Source organism: Calliopsis andreniformis, chromosome 8 (assembly GCF_051401765.1).
Source record: "Calliopsis andreniformis isolate RMS-2024a chromosome 8, iyCalAndr_principal, whole genome shotgun sequence".
In the NCBI taxonomy this organism is placed as follows: Eukaryota; Metazoa; Arthropoda; class Insecta; order Hymenoptera; family Andrenidae; genus Calliopsis; species Calliopsis andreniformis.
The window spans coordinates 11,754,301-11,777,572 of record NC_135069.1 but is presented as its reverse complement, the minus strand read 5'-3'; the positions used below and the strand labels follow the sequence as shown (position 1 = coordinate 11,777,572).

The 23,272-nt window shown below is 31.8% G+C and overlaps 1 protein-coding gene across 8 annotated transcripts in view; it reads left to right on the top strand.

Moving 5' to 3' along the window:
• Positions 1–23,272, top strand: part of LOC143182513 (phosphatidylcholine:ceramide cholinephosphotransferase 2) — a 72,067-nt gene that overhangs the window by 6,346 nt on the left and 42,449 nt on the right. Inside the window, exon 2 of one of the 8 annotated variants that reach the window (XM_076383545.1) lies at positions 9,217–9,298. The exons of the other annotated variants lie outside the window; for them this stretch is intronic. The gene's annotated coding sequence lies outside the window, so the exon portion shown is untranslated. The remainder of the gene's footprint in view (positions 1–9,216; positions 9,299–23,272) is intronic. 8 annotated transcript variants of the gene reach the window in all.

The following is a 23,272-nucleotide window of genomic DNA, read 5'->3' as shown; positions in this document are numbered from 1 at the left end:
TGAATTCTGATAACCCAAATAAAATCGTTTATGATCGTTGGAAAAATCATTTGACCTTTGCTGTTGTTAATGAGTAAGTTGGAGACACAAGCATACTGATCAACTCTACGTTCGTAATGAATTTGGTAACGCAATAAATGCATGACGAAGCGACAATTCCATCACCGTTTCAGCACTTTCGGTGAACATTGATTCTTTCCTATTATATGCTAAACTATGTTTACTTCGTCATTTTTATGGAAAATACTTGACTTCAGCAGTTAATATCTGATAGAAACTTAGGACCCTCTTCATTTTAGATTTTAGTTTTCTCACCATTCAGTTCGTCATTTCCTGTGATGCATAGTATCAAACTGTTTGTATAATATCCCCATAAACTAGTGTAGATGTGTTAACAAGATATAAATATACTGCTTTCTGCATTTTGGAAGGAAATTGGTTTAAAAGTTTGCATAAGTAGAAAATGTAATTCATAGAGATTATTTATGAATTTTCAGTGACAACAAAATTAATCAATTAATTCCATATAGACTTCTTATGAGAAGTTCAATTTAAGTTATCAGTCGTTGGCTGATTAATTATCGTGCCAGTTTTATATCTATCATTAAAATTTATTGCTAGAACGTTCTGATGCATGTATAATATCCATCAGATTACAGAAAATCTTGTGTCATAACGTTCGTTATGATCGTTTATGGACCAAAAACGTGTTACAATTGACCGATTATTTATGTCTCTGTCAAAGAGCAATAAGATATAAGTGGAATTCCCTGAACCACCTGTGCCTGTTGCGTGTGCGTGCGCACCTTCGTGTCGAGTTCTTTCGGTACATACAGTGCACGTGCACCGAACGATTCAAGCTGAGAACGACGCGGGTTATTTGACTCGATAGTTTACCCATGTTACGATTTCGCAGTATGTATATTTTTGGATTCGCAATTCTCGCGAGCTCGATCAGTATAAACAAATCGTACCATTGAAGAGATTATCGTTGTAATCTCAATTCTTTGAAACTCTGCATTTTCATAACTATATTAGCAAAAAATTACGTTGTGATGACGTCAGATGTAAATCATCACTGTGATTTAATTACCGTTAGTAATGAAGAACCGTACAGAAATCTTTCAACGTAAGTAATGCAAGATAGTTATGTACGTGGTTTCGATAATTTTTCACGATTGAAACTTTATATGTATTATGAATTTATTTATTTATTAACGAGATATAACATAATCCTTTGATTCACATATTAAAATATATAAGTAGGAGAAATACAGTGTAAGGTGAAAAATACAGAATAATAAGAAAAACAAACAACAGTACATAAAGATAAACAGTACATAATAGATAAACTGTATTAAAATTCGACTTAAAGTGATTTTAAAGGAGTGAATTCTTAGGATTGGATTATTGAATGTCCATTATCGAAATTTCTAGACTAGATAACATTCTTCTACATTCTTAAAAATGTAGATTAAGGTGGGATTGATATAGCTTTCAAAATATTAAGAATATGATTGATTAATGTAGTTTCTATTACGACATTTTTGACTGTTTATTTTCATTTAGTCTTATCTCTCTGTTTGATTTCTATTATTATTATTCTTATCTAATTTCTCTCTTTCACAATTATTTTTCTTTTTTATTATTATCAAATCTCTCTCTTCCACAGTTCTTCTCTTTTCTTTTTCCTATCTTTTGTTTTTCATGCCCGTTAGTTTATAGACATCTTTTGTTTAAGCGTCAATACTGCTTTTGATCGAAATTGTATAGTAGAATTTTTATTATTTGGAACAATAGAGAGACATAGGTGTTGAGATAAGGGAATTTTTAGATAATACAACACATACTTTCTTCATGTCGATTTTCATTTATTTAAATATTATATTTATATGATAACTGACAATGACAGGTAATCAATTTAAACTTGATTTGGTTAACGATTTATATGTTGCAAATTTTCTTAGCCTTCTTAAACACACAACCTATTTAGTAAACTTAATTTAGTAAAACTATATCCCCTATGTGTCTCGTACCATCTCACTCTAATCCTAAAGCTTCAGATGCTTCAAAATTTTTGACTATATCGTCATCATTACATTCAAGTTATTATGTTTTTATATAATTATACTATATTGTGCTGTGATCGTGACGTGTGATTTCTGCAGTAAATGGTGTTGTATATGAACCGCTTTACATTGAAGTGTTTAGTTGCAAAACGTATTCGAATAATATAGGGTTTGGATAACGGAGTATTTGGAGAGTAGACATGTGAAGATAGTTAAATGTGTAAAGCCTACGCCTACGTATATATGAAGACTATACGTAGCACTGCATTTGATATGTTCTCATTGGTTTGACCAGTTACATGCTCTAATGTAATACTTCTGACTTCGTGTTTGTTTTCTTCTTTGTCCTTACTTGCCGAGTGTCATATCTCGTGCATTGAATATGACGTAATCTAGCTCGATGTGTAAGTAGTCGGTATTGGTGACAAATTTTATTTCATTACTTTTTTCATTTTTTGTGTACGTATACTGGTTTCATATTTCTGATGCCTTTTTATTTGAGAATTTTCACAACGTAGCACTTGAAAATATTTTGTGTATGAAACGCTCCATTTTTAAGCATTTTCGTACAATAACGGTGAGTAATTTTTACTCCTGGATGGCTTACGTAAGGGAATACAATTTTGTGTTTATGACTTAACAGTTACGTGCTTTTTCAAGGTCTTCTATTTGAAAAATGTTTATCGGGCAAAACAAGCAAATCAGCAGTTCTATTTGATACTACATATAGTGACACTCGAACCATAAATATATATTTTGATTATTATCATCTGAATAAAGAAACATCTTCTATCTACTTTTCGTAAATATTAAATCAAAGAAGATTGTTTTAACGTAATGTGTACGTATACTTTCTTTAGTATTTATAAAGTTCATTGATAAATATCGATCAGCAATAACTATTGGAGCATTTCTTTAAGAATTAACTAATTTTTATTACATAAAAAATGTATAACTGCTTTTTAATTTAAAAAATTGTAATAGGACTGCTGAATAAATCTAATAAGACAGAACATCATGAACATCATTTTCAAAATTCATTTTTAAGAAATTCAATTATCGATAACTTGGCCTAGACCTCGTTAAAAAATATTATTTCTAACCTTTTTCTTAAAATTGTTAAAATATTTTCGAAATATCTCTCTTCGAATTTATACTGCCCCTTAATGTAATTCGATTTGTTTGTCATTTTCTATGGTTGGCACAGTTCTCGATGATTTATTTATGTATCAGAGAGTAACTTCTCGAACATTGCTGTTCGCTTAAGGTTAAATTCATGCAGGAAAGAACGAATCAATATGGCTTACAATGTGCAAACAATTGAAAAAAAGTTATAATTAATGCAAAAAGAAGGTAGCGGGAGATCGTTTTGTTAAACGTGCAACTAATATCCTGTGGAAGATCGTTAATTATTTAAATTAAATAGAAACACGTGTAAGGGTTGTAAGACAAAATGACCTAGAATTCATATGTTTTTGTTCTCGAGATAAATGCTGATAAGCATTTAAAGTTCTCAATTTCAATAGTATCTTATAGATTTTTGTTTTCTTGATGTCTTAATGCCTTCAATGCCTTTTCTTCTTTCTGAAAAGATGCATTCTGTACTCTAGATCTCAATCAAGGTCTTAACTCGAATTTTTAGAAAATGTATTATTCTAAGTCGTTTTACTTAACAGCCACAGAAATAACACCGTATTGGGCGTAATTCAACCAATTTCAATAGTAAAGTTCGTTCGAATGGTTGGTGATCGTCATGTGGAAATTATTTAACTGTATAATTTGAAAATTGTAATGTTATTAAGGATATCAAATTTTGTAAATGTGGATAATTCGTTATATGATTAATTGCTGGCGTTGATCAATTTCAATTCAAAGAATCCAGTTCGTCGATAACTGTTTACTGTAGCGGAGCTGTGAATCAGTTACTTATATGAAAAGCAAGAGTGAGTCATGAACTGGAATCATTTATACCTGACGTAAACGACTTGCAGGAAAAATTGTGAATTCTGCATTCCACATTTAACTTTAATGGTTTAGTCCTGTTTCTTTCGATCTTTTAAATTCAAGTTTTTGATAACTCAGTACTGATTGACACATCGACAGTCCCAGATATTGTTGTCATTTTAGTTCTGATCGTGTTAGGTAAAAGTGTTGAATTTTTAATTTTATATGTGGATGACGTTCTACTGATGTAAGTAGATACATTATAGTAAATATACGAACTATACTCAAGTTTAGGTAAATTCTTTTCCCGCTTTATTGACTACGTCAATAATACGTTTATATTCTACGAATTTTTGAAATCTGTTATTTGTATTATTATTTCAATATTTCCTGTTAAATACGTTTATGTATAATTATCGTTTCTGTCGAAGCCTGTTTTTTTTATTCTTTTTAATTTATTATATCAGATCCATTCAGAACTGAGCATACATATCGGACGCTCTCAACGAACGTGACGCAATTGAAAAAACCCGATTTTTGAATTAAAATCATGAAGAAGTTTCACGAACACCTTTCTATTGATTGTCGAAAATTTCAGTAACTGAATTTCGAAAGCAACAGAAAAAATTGAAAATTATTCAGTATTATGTGATTTAGAAACTGTTAAAAATCATCCAATACTGAAAAGAGATGATCAAGGGGTATGAATAAAAAATACGAACATGGTTTTTACCATTGTTTCTTAAAATTTAATTTTTCAAGGAATATTATTTTGCCTGGTAATTCATTTTGTTTAGTACACACATATAATCTTTCGCTACCTCTGAAAAACGTATTTTTTTTAGTTGTATCACTCTCCTTGCGGCTATGTGACATATGTCTAAAAGTTTCTCACAGCCTAATTCTGTCATTGCATATAGATAACGTCAATTGTCTGTCTATGTAGAAAAACGTTGGCACGTTGCTTCTAACATGTATAGTAAGTTCGTAAGCGATGTTTAGCTCTGCTATAAGTTGTTGGGAAGCACACGGCACCAGGAGCCTCGTTCATAGATATCTTATACACACTAAAAAATTTACTAATTGATACAGAAAGTAGATATTAAACAGATAACCGTAATTAATAATAAAGTATGAGGTCACACATAAGTTAATTTTTATAGTAGCGTCTGGCACTTTATGTATATCGAGAATGAACTCAACAGATTGCACGAATTTACTTTACATATCGAAGTGCATTGCTAAAAAGGTGTCTCCACAGCGCGTTTCACTTCAAGTGCTTGGTGGAAGCCTATGATTATAATATCGTCGCCAGATGGCGTAATTAACATTTCTGCTGCTCGAAGTTGGAATGTATCTGAGCTTTTTTTATTGCGCATTTACGCTAATGTAACCAGGACCAAGGACATCTTCTTCCGTTTCGATGCACTGATTTCTTATGCGAATCTCTTTCTTTCTCTTTTGTTCCCTCTTCCTACCTATATTTCTGTTTCTATTACGGAATTTTATATTTGTATTGAATTTTATATGCGAGCCTCGACGAAGTATTACTTGTTTTTACTCTAGAAGGTTGTTCAAGGTTAATAGTGAAATGACTTCTGCATGCGTGGCAAATTTGCAATCGATTGCTTCATTAATTCATGGGATATCCAAAGCGAATGTACAGTGCAGAGACGGATTAACGTTTTGTGAGACCCGAGGCTGGGCAACCATTGGTGTTACTCTGGGCGGGGAGGGGCTACTATACTACACTGTACTAGATACTACAATATTCTTTAATTTTTTAATTTTATAAAGGATAACTATTTTCAATGCTTGCCGCAAAATCTACCGAATTCTGTAAAAAAGGTTTTTAATTGAATGTAACTTTTGAACAAAGACATTTAAATCGATAATAATTTTTTTCTGAAGTATGCATAGAAATTGATTTGAGTATACGAAAAAATGAGACTCCTTAACCCCTTAACGACCGGATTATTTACGAACCACTTTTGTTCGTTGCTGTTTAGAAATGACAGACTTTTCCAAATTGCTGGTCACGCAGCTTGCCATTGACTGAATGTAGAAGTCTCACGCGATGGCGCGTGGTCGGCAGCGATTAGAATGTAGCCGTATTAATACAAAGATGATTGTTAAGAGATTCAAAAGTGAGACGTGAGGCTATAGCCCCCTCCCTCCAAATTTCAGGCTGGTAGAATATACACTATACACTTGTAAAAGATGCGTGAGGCTACACTCGCTGCGGAAAGTATGGCACATTTAAAAATTCTCTGTTTTAAATTTTCCTTTCTTAAAAATACGACTACACTTTTCAGTTGTTTAAAATGCATTGTCACTTTGTCAGCGTTCCTTGAAATGGCACGAACAGTGGAAGTTCGTTCTTAGTGGATCTTGTTAAAAAGTTAATTTCCGTCGTGCGAAAAGTAAGTTAACAAATATTTTTGGTTGTATTATAATTTTATTTAGTTAAGAATTATTTTTTATATATTTTTCATATTTTACGAGTTAATCGTATCGTTTCTCATTTTTGCATTTTAGAAGCATTATTATTTCAGAATAATAATTACACTTACACAACCTGAGGGAAAAATTGCATTACACAATCTGAGAGAAAAATCGCATCTAACCCTTCATCTAACTTTCGTAAATAAAGTTTTTCCATGTAACTAAAAATAATAGAGATATTTAAAGTGGTCCAAGTTATTGGGCCTGTACACAATATATTTTATGCATGTAATGTAATATTGGGGTAACTTTTATTCAGCTCTTCAATTCTTTGCATCCAATCTCCAATCTCTTTTTCCTCATTCTCTAAAAATATCGCTTAAATATATGTACATATATCAGATACTGTAATGGTCATTGAATTTTATCTGTATGCAGTTTACATATATATGTACTTCCTTTCACTTAAGTTTGTTACAAAAAGTGTGATTGAAATTCGTGAAGTCATAACTCTATCTTAATGCTTTTTGTCAATAGAAAATATCTAATGAAATCATTAAATTTCTGCTACATATTAACTGTTTATACCATCAATTTCAGCTAATTAGAGCTTCTTCTTTAGGTACCCTGGTTTTCACGTCATGGACTCTAAGGATACGAACACACTATTATCACGTCACATATTATAGCAAATTTGTTTCATATTATAGCAAAATAGACCTAAAACAAGGGAAGAACGTCAGCTCATACTATGAATTTGCATAGTATATAACGTAAGTTCATGTGATAATAGTGTGTTCGCACCCTAATTGTTTCGATATGTCACGTACACTGTCAGCTAAAAGTATGAGATCACATCCATACAGTTAGTAAAAGAGTAGAAATTACTTGTTGAAAATTTAATACATAATCAAAAAGGTATAGCAATAAAAAAGTTTCCATATTAGATGTAGATAAAAACTAAAAAGATCAGTCCACATTAGATAACAATATAAAAAGTAATAAGAGACGTCGTCCTATATCTTTGGGCGGCGGTGTATCTTGGTACTGACATAAGTAGATCCTTTTGGGCATCTAGACATGTGAAAAAAAGAAGACTATAAAAATGACAGAAGTAGGCTTTAGTCTACGCGCATACGACTGACAATTGTCTAAGTAAAGACCGATTACAGATTTAACAGAGTTTTATGTATCGATTGCCTTCTCATCCATTAAGTAGAAAGACAAGGATTATTCAGTCTGTAATCCGTCTTTAGTTATACCGACAAAACTGTGAGTTGCATGCGCTTAGGCTTAACAATCAAAAATATGAAGTTCCACATCTTTTATTAGAATTTTAAAAGATACAACGGTCACCAATCCATTTATGCTTTTCGAACGAAAATAATATCCAATTTTTATAATAAAATATCCAATATTTATAACGAAATTATATAAAAAATGCAATTTGCATAATCTTAAACCATCTTTGTTAATAGTAGTCTGAGTAACATGGTATTTAGTATAGCTTAATTGGGAGGGTATACAGATATCATAACTACTGTTTTCTGAAGATGTAAAGAATAAAAGCCTTTACGTTAAAATCAGTGTTTTAATGGTAAAAGATTCCTTGATTAGTCATCTAAAAATGTACTATGACAGAATTCATGTAAAAAGTTATAGTGAAGAGTATTTTCGAATTTACGACGGAATGTCAAAACTTAGAAAAAGTCTGACTTCAAAGTGAGACCCCCTATTTTTCCCATATTAAGACTGCCTAATATAAATGTTTTTTTTTGCGAAAAGACTTGAAAGTAGACTTTGGTTATATAATAAAATGATTTATTTAGCATAAATAAACAGTTAAAAAATCATAGATTGTTATATCTACCCTGTTTGTATAAATTAGAAGTGAGGAACTAATACTTACTAATTTAGAAATTAAATTATGTCGAAGAGAAAACACAATGAAACAGTATTATTAATCATAAAAATGGAAATTGATACGTCATTCACTAATGATGAATAAAAAATGGTGGGCGTGATTCTATTGTTTTACGACATTATTCTAAAATAATTATACGATTCCCCACTTGAGTGCAACGCATGTTTAACGAAATAAATCGCCCGACATAGGCCGAGGGATCTGAGTTTGGACACTTTTCTCTACCTAATACCATTTAAATCGTGCTATATGTATGTGCACATATTTTTTGCAAAATTTGGTTAAAGTTGGTAGATTTTAGACTTCCTCGTTGGAGTCGCCACCAAAAGGAAATAGTAGCTGATGATTCACCAGCGTTGTAGCAAATTTTGTTAAAAGGGTACTTATACTTAGGCGATAAACTAAAGAATTAGGCATTATGTAATTACAGATAACAAATTTTAAAATTTTCCTTACATATTTAGTTATTTTTCAAGAAAACAGTGGAATTTTTATGCACTTATCTTTATTATTATTCAAATTATTGCATATTTTCCGCAGTGTATTGTTTTGAGTGGCTGTCATGATATCTGAATAATGAGTTAACCGATTCCCTTCAAATTTTATACATATATAAAGTAGATGATCCTTTATCCTTTGAACTAACTATTTATGTCAGTGTCTGCCTGCAATAGTTTTTTTATCACTCGAAAAAATGAAAAATTCCACGATAAAAAGAAAATTTTGGCTTTACATGACTGCTATTTTGCCAAAGTATATTTTCTTTACTTTATTGTAGTTCAGATGGTTCTACACTCATACTGACTAAGACTATCTCTGATTTTTCTACTTCAGATGAGTGCAACGACGTGAATTGTGGCAGCCATTCAAAACGATACATTGCGGGAAACAAGCAATAACTTGAGTAATAGTAAAGGTAATTGCATGAAAATTACACTGCGTTATCTTAAAAAATAACTAAAGATGTAAACGAAATTTCAAAGCTCTTAAAAATTGCCTAAAATTGATGTCTTCAAGTGGGAATACTTCTGTATGACCTTTGAACGTGTACTAATACTAATACGTGTTTGGTGATGCCGTGTATTTAAACAGTCCGTAATCAAATTGTGGTCGCTGATTATCAGTCTCTTTTAATTGGTCAACTGAACAATAAAAAAAGTTAGAGAACTAAGTTCTAAATTTCGTTTAAATGTTTACAAATTGTTTCGTCCGAATTATAAATAATCCAAATTATATCGAATTTAGTATCATTTTCGTCAGAAGATTGATTGACGATATTTTTGTTAAAAATCGATAAGAAATGTGGAGAACTTGATACTTTTGATTGCTAAGGCTTACGCAGTTTAGCCTTCTTATGACTTGATTATTATTTTTAATTCGAGCTTTCGCTCAGGTCCAAATAGCTTCCTAGAAGTTAAGCTTAATGTGAAGGTAGGAATGTCCTCATGGCAATTATTCGAGTTTGAAAAAGTTGCAATTAAGCGAAAAATATTATAAATTCATCACATTTTGTCGGTTAATGAATAGCAGAAAAGAGACATTCAAAAACGCTGGAAGACGCGACACTATTTTAAAGCGTAATAATATAACAGACACTTATTCTCTATTTAATAATTTGTTTTCAAATAACATTGTTGATTGAAGATTATTCTAAATTAGAGCTGTTAATTTATGAGATAGCCGAATACTCGAATGTCTCACGATAAATTACTTGGCTGCTTGGGTCGTCGTGACATACAAAAGTAGATGAGATAATTGAGAAATGAGAATCTCAATTTGGAAGTCGATCATCTTTTGATCATTTTTAAGTACTTCATTCAGCTACATCGTCAGTGCCATTATATGTATGTACACTGCTATTCAAAAGTTCGGAGCTTCCTTCATTGATCGACGAAATAAGCTTTTCCTAACAGATGTAGATGTTTTATTAAAAATATTAAGCTTACTTATTCAAATAACATTCATAAATACAATTAAAAATTGTAATTGAAACTCTATTACGAATATTTTTTGAAAAGAACAATAAGTTTATATAATGTATTGCCTTGTAAGAAAGAAAGAGATCGTGTTCTGCAATTTCATTGTAAAATTTGACCTTTGTAGTGAACTATTCCTAATTTTTCTCGTTATTCATAGCTATCTTGACAAATTTATAAAATACCATAAATTTCGTAGTTTGTTGATATAAAAATAAGACTTGCCTAATTAATGTAATTATAAGTAATTATTAGTTTTTCATAACATTTTATGGATAACTGTTAACGAATTTATATACTGCATATACAGGGAGTAAAAAAGTTGTGACATAATTACCACAGGTGGATTCTACATTCTTGGTTTGGTAGAAATCGACGTAAGGAAGGTACTGCAAAATGGGGATGTCCATCGATTTTCTCGGAGTTAAATTTTTTTTATTGTATCACATTTTGTCCACTGCGAGGATCAAACTTGTTAAAGGAACCATGGGTCACAATTCAATCGTTTTCTTGAAAAATGATCTCAAAGTTATATTAATTTTAGATCTGACTTTATTTTTAATATATTTATATCTTATTATTGAAAGGAATGTAAATGGTATGCTATTGACAACACAGTATCAATCAACTATATATATCATCAATCAACTATATAATCAACTCTTTTAGTAAAAACTTTTAGTAAAAATTTCGAATTTATCGCCGAAGTACGCGATTAATAATTAACTTTTCACAAACTGAATGTACCTACATAACTATTGTATATTTAATGTCATACAATAGTAACAATATGTGTGGTTACTAAATAATTGTTTAATATATTTCCAAAGTCATTTTGACAACTTTTAAGTTATTAATCAAGAACCTAATAATACAGGAACAAAATTAATTATGTTTTAAAAAGTTGACTATGCCATATTATTGTGTTTATTTGTTTTAAGCTTAATTTTTAAATATATTACGTACCGTGTTGTCACCTTTCTCTGTTTTTTGTTTTATGGAATTGCTCATTTTGATGTCTAAGCTGCTCATGTATTGAAATTCGACAAGGAATAATAGAAAATCGCTAGGTTCAAGAGAGACTATGGACCATCTCAATTTTTCAGGATTAGATCTACAATTCAGGAAGTGATAGAACAACTCCTAAATGAACAGTAGCGAAAAGGCCACCTCATACATTTTCGCTAGGGAAAAAGTTGCTTAGAATTGCCCCAGGAATCATCCCTTCTCGGGAGTTACACTTATTCAGGGACACCTTGTATTTGGCGCAAAAGGGAGTACGGGCTTATTATACGTAACAGTACGAGCTTCGTAAGGCCTTCGACTTCGTAAGGTTTTTTTGTCGCCGCGGGGATTGTCACGGCATGTTGTAGCGTAGCAGTAAGGTTAATGCTCAATATTCAACTTTGGAAAACAAAGAAAGGAATACGAACGCGGCAAGTTGTAGCGGCAAATTCATGCAAAGTGGCGAAGCAGGATCTGCGTTCCTTTGAAAATACGCAAACATGCTGCCAAGTTGCCGCGTTCGCATGTCCTTCTTTGTTTTCTACAATTGAAACTTGGGAATTGTCCTCGTTGCAACAACGCGCTGTGGCAAAAAGACACTCGTCTGCAGCGGGCTTAAGATATTCATAAAAAAAATATTTCAGGTATAGTAGAACCTCGATTAATCGAACTAATTGGGAGACGTGGGTGTCGGATAATGGATTTTTCGGATAATACAACACATACTTTTTTAATGTTATTTTTGATTTATTAAAACGAAAACATGTATCTATTTATATAATAATAGCAATAACAAGTAGTAAATTGAAACTTGATTTGGTTAAAGATTTATAGTTTCCCAATTTTCTTCAATAAAAAGTTTCTATTTTGATAATCTAGAATCTAGAGCATAAAATAAAATATTTTAACTTTGTAGTACAATATTTTAACATAGTATTTAAAATATTTCTTGACAATCAAAATAGATTGAGAAAAAATATAATATTAAAGCGTAAAAATCCATAATATTTCCAAATTTCTTTACTTTTTAAGTATATCTGTTTGCATTTAACAAAGTTAACATTTCGAATTTTTCATCACTTAGGCGGCTCTTTCGTGAACAAAGAATTGATTTAGTAAAATTAAACAGTTTTTCAACTGGAGCATACGACGGAATCGGCGTATTATATTTGATAAATAATTGGCTTATATGTTTGTGTTTTGTAATACTCTGAATTCGTGAATCATTCTCCTTTAAGTATAGCATTAATTCCAGTGTTGCAATTTTAGTAGTAATAGCACTAGTATTTTTCACGAATGAAAAGAAATTTTTCATTTCTGTGTCTTGTATTCTACTTTGTGAAGATATAAAAGATTCAATTTCTATTTTTGGGGTTGCTAGTTCTTTTAGAGCTTTTAGTACTATTTCTATTATATAAGAACGTTTATCTTTTTTGAAATTTTTTGGGATCCACCGTAATTTCCATTTCGGATGAGTAACAGTTGCAATTATATAATCGTTTGTATTCTTCGAAAATTCGTACAAATAGTAAAATCGGGTTTTTAAACTTGATATCAAATAAAGTTTTAAGGGTTCGCAATATTTCAAAACTATTGTGTCCTCACCGACTCCGATACCTTGTAAATCATGTTCAATTGCTAAAATCCAAGGAAACATGTCACCCATAAAAACGTTACCACCTTCGAATTTTTCTAAAGCATGCGCAATTGGTCGCATACAGCGTTCATATTCTTTTAGAAACTCAATGTCTGTGAAAGTGAATGGTGATATGTTCAAGCTTTTAGCTATCTCTGATAATTTCGATTTTACACTCAATAATTCTTTTATACTATTATATACAGAATTCCATTGCTTTGGACAAGGGGTTTTTGGAGAACGGCCAATAATGCTGCGATATATTTTATTTGCATTCGATCCAGAGCGTTTAATTTTGATCCATAAAGCCGAACATTTTGACATCGCAGACTCATACATTTTTTTGTAACTTGAATGTTTTTCGGCGACTTTAATTGAGTCTTCAATAGCAATTAAACACAGTGTGTGACTACAACAGTTATGATGCTTAGGCAAATTATAATACTTACTTCTAGCATCTGTTGCATTCAAAATAGTGCCCATATCTAAGAAATGTAATATTTGATCTTGTTCTGTATATTCTGGTTCTTGCTCTACAGTTCTAAACAACTGAGCACTATAAAGAAATCTTTTGAACGCATTAATGAAATTGGTTTCATTAACCGTAACCATATATGTAATTTTATCATGACTTAAATTAAATCGGTTATGCACATCCATAATTAATGTTGCAACTTGAATAAACTTGTGAGGATATTCTAATCGTGAGCAAGCTATAGATTTAGATTGTCGTTCAAAGTTCGAATCTATCCAATGTACAGTCATTCCAAGAAAGCTTTTCCGAAAGCATGACCATATGACAGCAGTTGTACAGACATATTTTACCTCTTTTAAGCTTTCCTTTATACTTTCTATCATATCTTTATATTTTGTATTTATTTTTATAGTCAAACTCTTACGAGACATACATTTTACCTCTGATTTCAATTTACTGAGTTCCGATATTAATTCTTTAAACTCTGGTTCTTCCACTGTTGTAAAAGGTTTGTCATGTGCACGTATATAATTGAGTATTAACTCATCTGCCTTGTCTTGATCGGTCCGTTTCTTTTTTACAATAATCTTCTCAGATATGTCGCTTCCATCTTTTCGTTTATTCTTTACGGTCTTGTAAGTATTTTGATAGCGATCATATTCTATCATCTTTCCTGGGTGACAAGTACATAGATGTAACAAGAAATCGGACGTTTCATTTAAACTTCCTTTGATGATATTAAAACAAGTTTTACATTCAGCCGAAAGACGAGTACCACTTGAATTCTGTTCTCTAATAGAAAAAAATTTTCCATCCAGGATTAGTGGAATCTTTTCACTGACACCTTCTTCTGCAATTACATCTTCTTCGCTTAAGAGATTGAAATATGACGACATAATTATTTCAAATATGGTTTAAGTGATTTTTCAAATGAAAATGTTAAATTGCAACTAAATCGAATATTGTATCAGTAGTTACACTACTAAGTGACTGTGTCAAACTGACAAATTCGTGCTATTCTAATAGGATCTATGCCTATTACGGATGTTGATAAACATTATATGACAATATCATAAAGGGAAATACGTCCTAAGATAGTAAAAAACTATTTATACCAATCGCGAAAAAGAGATTGAGTGTACATAGATATTTCAGAAAAAAGTCTTATCGTTACCACTAAATAATAAATAATTCAATAAATTAATATAAAAAATAAAATAGAAATAAAAAAGAATAAAAATATCAAAATTACATGTACGATTTAAAATAAAATAGACTATTTACTCTGGACGCTACTGAAATATTTTGTTTTCGAATGAAAACTCTTTTTTTTAGTAGCGATCTCCTCAACCAATAGAATGCTAGAATTTGGGTGTATAGAAATGCACACGTTATATCTGCATCTATTGTCTATAACGATCATTTATTATTCCTTATTTAATTTTGATATATTTTACATGCTAAGAAATAAAGGCCCCCACAGATCAACGCCATTTTCCGCAGTGGTAGTGAATTTTTTGTGGCATTCTTTTTACACCAATATCAATTAATACACGCTACTTACATTCTGTTTGACTGTGAGATGTACTTTTAAGTATATCACAAGTAAAGTGAGTTTTAAAATGGATGAAATTTTTGTATCATTTTTCAAGAGAATGGTTGAGTTCATGACGAATAGTACGATGTAATAAAAAAATTGTAAATAAAAAGGTCTTGAAAAAGTCGAACAAGGTAAATTTTAAGGCATCTTTCTTACATCAGTCTTCACTTTCACTAAAACGAAGGGTGTAGAACCCACCTGTAGCAGTTTTTTACGCCCTGTATCTTTGAGTTATGAAGGTGAATAACATAAAGTTTAATATTTTTCTTGTTCTTAGTCATCATCACAATGTGTTGATAACACCATATTACATTTTTAGCAGCTTATTTCAATCGTCCAAAAGTAAATGTGAATTTAGACAGTTCTATCTACAGTAACTACATAGATTTGCATTTTTTCCACATGCAACCTTACCAGCCCTGCACAGTATAGTCGACGGCGGGATATAGCGATTCCAGTAAAACTATTGGTTCTTAACACTTTTGACAATTGGCGTTATGGTGGTTAACTGATGACGCAGGTACGAACCAACATATCTTTTCCTGATTCCTACCAATTCGAGGCACCAAAGATAGCAAAAGAGGTAAAAAACAAGTCTTAATTCTATAAGATTTATTATTCTACAATTTATTACCATCAGTACAGCATTAATAATTAATGAAATATTACAAAGAGTAAAGAAAGTAATGCAAAAAAATGGACATTTCAGTGAAGTAGATGTTAAATGGTAAGTGTTAGCAATTTTTACATAATTAGATATTACGTAATTCATTGATAATTCTGTATTGATGATAACGCGGCTTTTGTAACTGCTAAGGCTTCGAATTGAAAGGAATCAGGAAAAAATACGTTGGTTCGTATTTGAGTCTCTGATTTGTTACCGCAACGTCGGTTGTTAGAAACGTGAAGGACCAATACCCTGCCGTTTTACTGGAATCGCTATATCACGCCATCGACTATACTTCCAGGATGTCCCGTAATAAGTAAATAATACTTCTATTTAACCGTTTGAGTGCCACTAGTCATTATTTCCCAATCGATAATTGTCACGCGACGCGATAGCGCGTGTCATATTCTGTTATACTCTATTTTACATTACTAAATTTATTATATTATTATAGTCATGATTGTTTATAAGAAAAAAACAAGTACGTCTGTAAACTGTAATATTACCCCAATTTTGTTTTAAATTATCTAAAACTGAATGGTAACAGTCGGGCGTGTTGTGATCGTCGGATTCGCAGTCCAGAGCGCTGGCATTGTTCGAGCGACAGAGAAGCGCAAAATCGCTCCTTGGCACTTAAACGGTTAACTTTGTTCACGAGATATAGCAAGTTTTGAATTCTGTCATGTCGTGTTTGATTACTTTCACAAATGTTCAAAATGATTATCTTGCATTTCAACGCATACAGAAAGACATCTTCCCATCAACGTAACTACTCTGTCAATACTGCTTGATGTTATCTGAGTTTATCGAGGCCCTTATTCAAGTTTATATTGGAGCATTTCAATACTTTCAATCAATCTTGCGAATATGTACTAGGATTTTCAAGTATCCCCACAAGTATCTCATAAAGGTCAAATGGAACACATGTTTACATGAACTTTTTTCATTATTCTTAAGTACTGAATTAGTCCTTGAAGTATTGTCCATAGATTACATATACTGTACATGTACTGTTTCCGAAGAAAATGCACGATTGCATTTATACTTCGGAATGCGATATTGTAAGGGAAATATAAATAATATATTTTTCATAAGCTTGTCCTGAAAAAGGACGGAATTTCACCTTCGTAGATAACTTCTGTGGTATAAACAAATTCTTGAACAGTCCTGTGCTGCAATAACTTTTACTAATCTTTAAAGTTAGAAGTAATATCAAAGAATTTGTTTCGTGCACTCACGGTTTTATTTAGTTATTATTAATGTTTAATGACTCGGGTAAAACAAAAAAATCATATACAATTTTATTTTACTGTTGGTATACAATCACTGTTAAAAAGTAGATATTTCGGGTCAGAAAACTTGCAGGAGTCTCAACTAACGATAAGTCTATGCTTTTTTTATGATGATTTGTAAATGCGGCTACTGACTTCTTGAACGTCTAATAATACCCTGATGCTGATATAAATGAATTGCTTAAATTAAGGCAATCCTGATTTTTTAAACATGAAGAAGGGAAACTGAAACAGTGATCTCAATTTTGCTAAAGTTTTAACAATGAATAGTACTCACCTTACTGATTTTGATGGCTTAAGGTCAACATTTTGAACTTTCTTTTTATATATACAGGGTGTCTGGTAGCAGGTGTTAGAAATTTTAGAGATTTTAGAGTGATTCTACATGCCGAAATAGAACGAAAATTACAAATGACAAAATTGCGTTCATGGCTTCGTTTCTGAATTAGTAATTGTGAAAAATACATAAAATACGCGAGAATTATATCTGATTTAGGATATAATCTACTGCCAGCGTGCATTAGCCGGGTTTGACGTAGTTATATGAGTAAAATGGGTTTTTAAGCCAGACACATTTCATTTTCCTAACAACTAATAACTTCGAATCAAAGCCTGAAGTGGAATTTCAATATTTCTTGATTTTCCTCCAATTTTGTCATCTGGAATTATTTTCTGAAATTTCTGGTATCTGATGTCGTATGTAACCGCCATTCGATGTTACGTTAATTTCCGAGATATACAAATATTTTTGATACTAAGTATTGTATTAATAATATTTGAGATAAATTAGTATTAGGTTTTAGTTATTAGGTTTTGAGCTACAATTTTCATGCGGTCGGATGATATAGTCGATATGTCGCAATGTTGTAGTCGACTATAGTCGACAATTATCAAAGGTATTAATTGCAATAGTGTCAAGTGACACTACCAGATAGATAACCGTCGTACACAAGCGGTTGAATAATTAATTCAATAATTAAATTGAACAAGAGTTGAGATATTTAAATGGCGATATTTAATGCAATAATTATTAATTAATTAATTATTATATATATCTAAATGTAGAGTAAGATTTGCTAAATATCTCGGGCACTAAGGCCAAGCAGTGATTATCTGGAGGGAAAACTGGGGAAATGTCGGACATTTACAGAAAGTTGTCTTAAAACATGATTGTATTGCTAGATTTATTAATTTTTTTTTAAATAGACAGTTCGATATATTCTTTCCACCATAATAGAATGTGAAATGCATAACTATTTAAAGCAGTATTAAAAATAACAGAAAGTCAGCTCTGATTGGTAGTTCCCTATTTGTGGGGTGGTGTAAGTCGGATTTTCTCATATGATTTTTAAGTGGCGAAAACAAAATTATAGGTATTTTTGTTTGTTGTTTTGACAACATAATATTTACTTATTGTATAAGCAAACAGATGTACACAAATAAGCTTTTTAAATGTAATATTAAAATTAAAATTAAAAACTCAGTTACGACCTCTAATTTTTCTCTATCAAATTTTCGAGTCCACCTGAATATAAAAAAAAAACTATTGGATAATGTAAAACACTTTCTTATCGGTTGTACTGATCAAGAAGTCCCGATTACTTGACTGGTGTTTCCGCATTTTTTCGGGGAGATTTGAGGCTTTCACGGCCCGGCATCATACAGTTCTCACTGTTGAAATTTTGGGGTATAAGCCGTGTTCTGGAAGAAGAGATTTCCCGACGTTTCGCTAGCATTGCAGCTGTTTTCTTCAGGGGGTCGAAAGCCACTTTTCAGTGTGTTAAGACACACTGACAACTTCAACAGTGAGAACCATCTTTTTTCCTTTTTTGTTTTTGACCGTTATCCGACAAGCACATTACACAGATTTACTTAAAACGGTAGATATTGATTTTTAGAGTCATGTTTTATTAAGGTCTGTACAGAATAGAGTTACAGAATTTTTGTAGGACAGAGTGTTTTTCCTAAAATCTGCGTTGGTAAGGTATGACCTATGTTTTCCAATCAGAGTTGGTTTGGGGGTTAAAGAACGTGCACTCTATTTCTCCACTTGTAACTACGTTAGAGTGAGGGGGGGTTTGCGGAATGGGCGGAACCAAAGGTGATAAATTTTGTGATTGACTGATTACATGCGAGTTTTCTGTGGATTTACGTCAACCGCTATGGAGGACATAGGGGCAAAGCAATGTGGAACACGTGAAGAGGATTTAGAAAATCCTTCATTAGACTTTAGGATCTTGACTCCTTGTTAATCGCAATTAACATGAAAATAATTAGACCAGTAATGATACTTATTAAATAGCTGTGTGCCGGCCGATTGTGTCATAAATCCAGGTGTCGAAGAGTGCTAATGTGTATAGAGACGGTATACGCACTAATAATAACACGTGTTAAAAGTCCATATAAAAGTAAAGAATTTGTATTCAAGAATCTATGTAAAAGTAAATGAAACGTGTTAAAAAACCACTGCGTAATACAATAAAACATCGTGTGTATGTTTACCTATCTAAATTGTATTTTTCTCGATATGAGCTTGTTAGTCATAGGGTTCATAGTAGTCCACTTTAGTTTTATAAAAACTGTACATGACACTGCATGCAAGTAAAACATTTCGCTTTAAATATATCTAAGCTACATATGACAAACATTGTGATGAGAAGTTATATCAAGAGAATATTGTAGCTGCAATAGATAGATGTTATATCTACTACGTTTTCAAGCCTATTTTATACAAAAAGCGATTGTTCAGTTCGCGTAGGCAGAACGGAGAGGTAAAGAAGCCATAAAATAAATAACTAGTGTAGTTGTGTTTTATCCCTTAATGGCATGATAAAGCAAAACTGATTACCTCAATTACAGAGAAGAATTTTTATCTCCAATTAACCTTTTGGTTACTAAGCGCCACTATAGTGGCTTCCCATTAATGAAGACCCATCGAGGATTCTGACGAAATTCAAACCTTAAATGATGATACTCTGTATAATAGTTTGAGCTAATAGTATTCGTTTTAATATAAAAATTTACTTGTAGAAATTTTTATTGTTTTATATTACGGCTTTCTGCACGAACAGTTACCATCAATATTTATTTACCATCTAAATTTGCATGAAGGCATGTTATTAATTAAAAGGCATATTGGCGTTCATAGCAGACGTGTTTTTTAAGCGTATGCTGGTGGGCATTCTTTAGCATTCTAGCATAGACGATGCATCTGAAAACAAAAAGCCGAATGAATATTAAAAATAGATAAAATTTAGAAGTCCTTTACGCTGTCCGAATTTTAATTTTTCATTTTATTACAAAACGGCAGCTGTGTAAAATTGAAGTATGGAATATCGATGAAAAACCATTATTTTCTTTAAATTATTGAAGAATTCAAAATAAAATTTAAAAAAGTGAGATCGTCAAGAACTTCATCATTTTTCTATCAAGGACTTTGTTTTACTTTTAACATCCATTCAGTTTTTTGCTTTTAGGTGCATCCTTTGTCCTAGGGAATATTAAAAAGCAAAAAGATACGTTTGTTATTGATGACAGTATATATCTCGTGTAGTTAATAATATTTCTTCATGAAAATTTAGGATAATATACATAGGAAATATATCTTTTAATAGGAAAACATTTTGCATTATTTCCACTCATATTTTTTTTAAATTCTCAACCTTATAAGTTTCTTGCAGGTCCCTAGGTGGGTGTAATCCCTTAATTAAGCAGAATCAATGATTCACAACTAATAATAGCCACACAACTAGAGCATTCTTCATGTGACCCGTATTTGAAAGACATGCAAAGTAGAAATCGACAAAAGGAAATAGGCTTACAGCTCACTAACGAATTTATTACCTGAAAGAGGTTTCAGGCAACTCATACCGATAGTCCAATTTGGTGTTTTTGTAACATTTGTAGCTTGGAATGGTCTTTTGGAATTGTTCAACAGAGAAGCAATTATGAAATAACTTAGACTTTCATACGATCAGGTTTTTATCGAATACGGTCAAGTATAAACAATGACTGTCTTCATACACATGTCAATGACCGACAAGATAAATTGTGTATTGTGAATTGTGAACCATTTGCCAATTATCACACTTAATACGTTTACGAGTTCAAATCAAGTTCGTTTACACTATTTTACTTAAAATTAGTACTAATTTTAACGGAAGATAAATCAGTTAAAAGGTATACTCTTTAATTTGAGATCAAATGGTTACGAACGGTTTTTTAGAATCAACTATACAACTGTTTTAAGTGAACAATCTTTACCTATAGTTCGATTTTATAGAGTTGAGCCCTGATGGTCGGGTCCTCTAACTTGCAATGCTGTCGCTTCTCTAACTAGTGAATGGTGCTTCTCTAACGCGATGCACGTCCTATTCATTGGACCTTAACCAATTATCTACGCATACTTAGGCGTAGGTCCTTACAGAACGTGGCATATTTCCTATTTTTGTCTCGCATCTGTCGTCTTTCCTTCTTAGCGGGGCCACTTAGCGTTATTTCAATGGCGTTTGACAAGGGTATCGAATCCTATTGGCATTTAGGGAGGCTCGTGTCACACAGAAAAAATGGCGGACAACTCAGTTGCATTTAACTCAAATTTAAAACAGGCGAAACAATGTCTTAAACTACCTCGTAACTTCTTGCAGGCCCGTATAATGTTAAATCGGTATCAGAATCCCCTAGATTGATAAACGAATACAAGAGAACTAATCAATTTAGCATGGGGAGTCTTGCAAATGAAGGAATTTGCTTTATCGAGTCACTGAGAAAGACGCACTTGTTCCTAAGAATAGAAAGAGAGATCCGATTGGCTACACAATCTGACAACGTTGCTTGCAATACGCATCTAACATTGGGTCCCTGCTGGGCCATGTGCCGGCCGCTTGGCACGCCCAGGGCTCAACTCTGGAAAATTATACTATAAATCTAGTTACTGTGTGTTTAGCTACTGAAAAAGCAAATATACTCTTTCTTTGTTTTGCTTTTTTGACATCATCTCGGCTATTTTGTGAGTGATAACGCTTTACAAACAAATCTCATTCGCTCTAAGTAATTTCATATTGCCAGTAAACGTAGTAACAAACTTATAATGAAGAAATACTTGGTAGTGAACAGTAAATATACATATTCATTTCTGGTTTTCCTAACCCTGTTGCTACAAAGAGTGAAAGGATGTACATAACAGGTCATACAAAAGTTAATAAAAAAAGATATATTGGTACACTTAGTTCCCTTACAATAACTGTATACAGCAACTGATGCATTGGCAAAACTTGTGAATAGTCTTTTATATACAGATATAATCTCTACAATAACTACTCTTAATATCTATTGTGTCATGAAAGAATAATGTAACACTATAAACATTGGAGGGTCAAAGAAGTATTTGTACATGTATCAATACGATAAGTTTAAAATTCTTTAAATTTTACATTATATTGAATTACATTGGCATAAATTCTATTAACTTTTGGTCTTTATTAAAACATCCATTTTAAACTAGTTTTACTTAGTAAATATTTTTCTTTTTCATACTTTTGTGTTTACTAAATGCCAGAAATTAATTGATTTAATATTCAGACTTTGAGAAAGAACAAACAATTATTTTGGAACATTGTATAACAAATACTTTTGTTTCTTTCGCTCTGTTTTGCGATCGTTATCTTATTTGAAAGTAGTACGTTTCTTGCATGCCGAATTTAAAAGCATTGTTATATAAATTATACCACAAACTCTCAATACAACTATTAGCATCCATATTTCTATTAATAAAAGTTATATTTTCAGCCAATTTGTAGGTTATGCATTCCCATATTATGTATGTTGTGTCTTCTATTGTATTTCATAGTCGTTTGAAGATTCCTTAGATCAAGATCAGTTTAGGCCTTTTATAGATAGAACTTTATCTATTTGAGCTAAATACAGGATGTCTGTTAGCATGTGAGAAGTACCACAAGTAAGAATTCTAGATTCTAGACATAAAAATAAGAAAAAAGTTCATATAAACATATGCCCCATAAAACTTTCTAAGTTACAATTGATCTTATGTTGCAATAACCCTTTCCGCGTATAAAATACACATTAGATACAGATTTAGTCAAATCAAAGTTTTGGTGTCACATCCGTACAACACGCGGCTTATTCGAACACATCGGAGAATTGATGATACGACTTATTCATGCTGGTATTAAAGCTGCTGATAGTCACCTCGAGCAGTACAATTATTGAAACACAAAATA